This window comes from Silurus meridionalis, chromosome 29 (assembly GCF_014805685.1).
Source record: "Silurus meridionalis isolate SWU-2019-XX chromosome 29, ASM1480568v1, whole genome shotgun sequence".
Classification (NCBI taxonomy): Eukaryota; Metazoa; Chordata; class Actinopteri; order Siluriformes; family Siluridae; genus Silurus; species Silurus meridionalis.
Genome location: NC_060912.1, coordinates 11,205,966 through 11,211,157, shown reverse-complemented (window position 1 = coordinate 11,211,157; position 5,192 = coordinate 11,205,966). Strand labels below are relative to the sequence as shown.

Sequence of the window (5,192 nt, the reverse complement as noted above, 5' to 3'; positions counted from 1 at the left end):
ATCTGATGGTGTGTCTGAGGGACGTGCTGGACAAACAAGTTTGATTGTGGATGGAGGCTCCACCTCACAACTCATGGAAACATAAAGGGATCTGCTGCTGAGGTCTTGGTGTCAGGTATCACACACACCTTCAGAGATTAACAGAAACAAGCCAGAGCTGTTTAGGAGGTACAAGGAGGAGTTACGTCATATTTACCATGAGGTTTTGATGAGGTGGCTGATTAGTGTGTGTGTGTGTGTGTGTGTGTGTGTGTGTGTGTGTGTGTGTGTGTATTACACAAAATGTTCCACTTCACATTTAATCCCCATTTTCTCTTCTGATAAACTCCACTCTTCTGGGAAGATGTTCCACTAGATTTTGTGGAAGTCGGGTAGTGATGGAGGTGAGAAGGTGAGGAGGCCTGTGATGCCGTAACACTTCACTTTCATCCCAAAATGTGTTCCAATAGGGATGAAGCTCTACAGCAGGAGATCTTCCACCCACTTCCAACACATGTAAAGCAGATCTTCATGGAGCTGTGCTTTGTAGACAGGAGCATCATCCTGCTGGAACAGGTTTGGGTCTCCTAGTTCAAAAGTCCCAAAAACATCTGGTTCAATTATGTGCCTCCAAATTTATGGGTACAGTTTGGGGAAGAACCACATATGGGTCAAAAAATGGCGGGTGTCCCAATACTTTTGAGAAGCTAACACGAGAGAAACAGTTCACAAGCTTTTTAGATCACATGATTATTTCTAATACATCGTAATGACGTCATTAACACTAATAATAATAATAATAATAATAATAATAATAATAATAATAATGGTGATGACGATGCCCCCTAGTGGTCAGAAAGCAACATAACTATTCTAAATAATATCTGATAGAGGTCAGAATGGTCCAGTAGGAAGCTATAGATGATCTGCAGAACAAATCATTGGTCAGGAAATGATCAGCAATGAAACTCACAAACTCCGAGACCCCCCTGTGTCTCCTGTTTTGGGGGGAGGAGAAGGATGACCAGATATGGTTTTCTTGTACGTAAAGAAAGAAACCATGACGTTCATCAGTTATCTGAGTTCACGAGGTGTTTCAAACCGCTTATGAAGTGGTGATGAAGAGAGGGAGGGAAAACCCTGTCACTCCCATCGTCGCGTGTTTGAGGGAGTGGATTATAATTTCTGTGTAAATATTTGTCTAGAAGTTAAGTGATTAAGTCTTCAGCACAGCATTGGCGCCGTCTGTGACATATCCGTAAAAAAAAACGTGAGCGTTACAGGACGTCAAAACTCTTTCTTCACATGTTATTATGGGATAGATTTCCCTTTCGATTTTCGAGCCTCGTGTGTGAACCTGCAGATCTTTACAGAAAGAAGAGTCCATGTTCTGTTCAGTGATGAAGAGCTTCAGAACAGAATAAATTTCACATTTCGGTGGTCATCATGATCTAGTTTCTGTACCTGACGATCGTAGGAGCAGAGTCTCAGGAGGTTTCATTTTCGTTCCTGTGATTTCCTCTGAAAGCCATTAAAAGCACCACATTGTGAAAGTTGGGTTTCTGCCCTGTGTTTTTTTCTCTCTCTTTGCTCTGGGAGTGGAGCAGAAATTAATTAATTGCTGGATAAACACATCAGTCAACATTAAGAGCCACAAAAGAAACCTGGTTAATCATTCAGCAGGTATTGACCAAGTTTCCCATTAAGACTATTCAACATCTAAGTCTCTTCACAACATCTAAACGGGGTCCTGGTCAGAATTTCCCTTTCAGAAATCTCACTTCCTTCTCCAGGGATTTGTGATTCAAACTGTTCACGATCGTATATATGGCGTCTTTGGAGCATGAAATTTCCCTGCTCTCGAATTGGAGAACCTGTTCCTGCATGACTCGTGCCCCATGGATGGATGGAAGTGTATGTAGGAGAAGGTATACAGCACATGAAATTCTTTCACATTTCCCACAAGAACCTCTGTAACATGTAAACATAGGGTTAAGGGCCATACTCAAGGGCCCCAAGAGTGGCAGCTTGACAATAGTGGAGCCCTGACCTTTTGATCAGTAACCCAGATCTTCAGTGAGGCCTCCTTACCTTCTCACAACCTACATTACTACCTACATAGCACTATTTGAATTCATGTGGAGTTTGGACACTGGACCTCTTTGAGTGTTTAAAGGCTCTGGCATGGAGAAGTTGGTGTTGGATCTGTGATGATCTCAAATGTTGAGCTATTTTATGAGTTGCTCAGTAGCTCCTGGTTCCACAACGTCAGCTGACTGTAGAAGACTGTAGAAAGCACATCAGTCATAATCACACACTCCAGTGCTCATGTTAGTTCTCACTCTCCAGTGTTCTGTAGTGTTTAATGACTATAATCACACTCTTGATGTCACCAAATCAGAATGATTTCCCCTTTTGAGTCTGGTTCCTCTTAAGGTTTCTTCCTCATAACATCTAAGGGAGTTTTTCCTGGTCACAGTTGCCACAGCTGCTCATCAGGGATAAAATTCTGTAAAGCTGCTTTGAGACAATGTTGTGAGAAGCGAAATAGAAATAAACCATTTGACTAAAACCATTTGTAGCTGAACGTCTCTCCACCAAATCTCCACAAGCACATATACACAAGGAAGGAAAGGAGCTTCTCGAGTAAAACGGAAGAGATTCTGTGTGATTCTGATTTGCAGTAAAGAAAAATGTTTTTATATAATTCCAACTTGGTGGTGTTGGAATTTGAATTCGCAGCCTTTCGATCAGAAGTCCAACATCTTACCCACTGAGCTCCCACTTCCCTGTGAGGTAAATCATTAAGTGTTGATGACTTCATCTCACATGATCATCCAAAACAATGCCCAGATTACACAAGTGTTTTCTTCTGTATCTGTTATGACCTCAGTCACATTTTCAGCATTTATTTATAAAATATAGATCCAGAGCCTCTCAGGAATGCTTCTCAGAACACATCCTGAAAGTTCCTCACCACATCCTGAGCCCTTTGTTTGACTAATCACCCTCCCTTTTTCGATCTCACACCCTTATAGACTGCAATAATCAGCCTCTCTGTCCATTTTGCTCTCCTCGGTTCCTGTTGCGCTCTCACTCATCGAGAACATTTCACACCAGGAGGCTGAGATTATTTATATCTCTCAGATGGACGTGTGTACGATGAGGTCCACACGGGTGGCTCTCTTCATCCTCGTGGTAGCGATGTCAGGTAAGAGATATAAGATGAATCTCTGGCAACCTTTTCAGTTTTCTTCTAAATGAACCAGGAACGTTTTAGTAAATACGAAGTCCAAAAACTAAATAAACCGAAGTTTATCGACACTTGACCATAAAAACATTCAATCCCCGTTTCGCTCTTATAATATCCTCCTCTCTTCTGAGAAGATGTTCCACTGGATTTCATGGAGATTTCTGGAGAAGGGTGTTAGTTGAGTCAGGTTCTGATGTCAGTCTTCATATTTAATCCCAAAGGTGTTTAATGGGGTTTATAGCTGGAGATCTTCCATACACTTCCAACACTTTATAAAGCAGATCTTCATGGGGTTTTGGTTTTTGGTTTTGGGTCTCCTCGTTTTAGTGAAGGGAAAATTTCATGCTCCAGCATCCGAAGACGTCCTACACAAGTGTGTGCTACTACTTTTGGCCTGTCGTGTGTTTCAGTTTTCTTTATAATCTAATCTCGTGGCTGGATTTTTCACACCATCACTGTGTTCAGCATGAACCTTTAGCATTTCTGGAACCATTACGAAAACGGTTCTTCAGGATAAAGAAATGTTCTTCACATGCAATAATCTCAACATGTACGGAAGGTAGCTCAGTAGATAAGGCATCGGACTTTGGATCGGAAAGTCACCAGTTCAAATCCGAGCACCACCAAGCTGCCACTGGTGGGCCCTTGGGCGAGGCCCTTAATCTGCACTGGAAAAGTTTATCTGCCAAAATGCTGCATATGTAAATCTAATTGATTTGGAACAGAACCTGATTGTACGACGTTTTTTAATCAGTTTCTAATCCATGTTAATAATCAATATCTTGAACACGGATTTAATTTCAGGGTCCTAAAACATGACCCCAAGTTCTTTTATAGCAGAACCAAAAACACTGAGAAAATTCAGTTCAGTATTCAGGGGTTGAAGTTTCGCTTTTATTTTGTCCGTGAAGCTTCATATTCTGTTGTTTCATGAGGAAAAGTTTTTAACATCATACATTTTACAGCCCAAAACTTTGTGGACACCTGAGCGTAAGATGAAGGTGCTGTTTTTTTAGAACATCCCATTCCACATTCAGTTCCCATTCACTGTTCTAATAAACTCCACTCTTCTTGAAAGATGTTTCACTGGATTTTTCTTGGAAGATGTGAGAGTTCATTCAGCCACAAGGGTGTTAGTAAAGTCTGATGTAGGTGAGATGAGGAGGTCTGGGGTGCAGTCAGCGTTCACCTTCATCTCAAAGGGTTGAGGTCTCTAGGATATAGGATTCTAAAAGATTAAGGATTTGCTGAAAAGGTCTGAGTGACTGAGTGATCCACTGAGTGACTTATTATCAATCAATAGCAGAAGTTCAGTGTTCTTCTAACAATGTCCCAAAGTGACTTAATATCAATAAATATGTTACAAATATCGATTTTAACATCACAGTAAATTAGTCCATATCAGTTTGTACCTGATGAGTGAGCCAGTGGTGACGGGGGTGAGGGAAAAACCTCCCTAAGATGGTATGAGGAAGAGGAACCAGACTCATAGAGAAACCCGTCATTATCTAGACCCTAAATGTCCATTCATTATAGTTCCGTCATTTTTAAAGGTTATCATCTGCTCACTGATGGAGACTCGAGTGCAAAACTCTTTATGGTGGTTTCAGTCCTGAGCTGTTTCAGTGTATTAATTATAGATCACATCCATTTTCATGGTTTCTGCTTTAAAACCCAAACCTGTGGAACCATCCAGAGAGAGAGAGAGAGAGAGAGAGAGAGAGAGTGGTCTTCAAACTGAAGAAAACTCCATCCAGAAATGCAGGTGCAGAAAGAAGAACTTTTATTATGATTCTGATTTCATTCCTGACATCATGTGTAAGAGCGGTAAATCTGATCATGTGGGGTTACGATATTGTTGTTGCTTTTAAAAAAATATGAATGAAGAGAAGATCCTCTGTGTATGTATGAATCTGAGGGTACTGATCATCTTCACTGCTGGTTCTCCTGAAGGTTCTGT

At 41.1% G+C, this 5,192-nt stretch overlaps 1 protein-coding gene across 2 annotated transcripts in view; it reads left to right on the top strand.

Moving 5' to 3' along the window:
* Positions 1 to 2,145, top strand: part of LOC124382261 (XK-related protein 8-like) — a 7,861-nt gene extending 5,716 nt beyond the window's left edge. Inside the window, exons 4-5 of one of the 2 annotated variants that reach the window (XR_006925003.1) lie at positions 1 to 115; positions 450 to 2,145. The exon at positions 1 to 115 is cut by the window's left edge and continues 209 nt beyond it. The gene's annotated coding sequence lies outside the window, so the exon portion shown is untranslated. Of the gene's footprint in view, positions 274 to 449 lie in introns of those variants that run through there. The other variant, XM_046844457.1, reaches the window with a different exon arrangement.
* Positions 2,146 to 5,192: the final 3,047 nt, after the last annotated feature.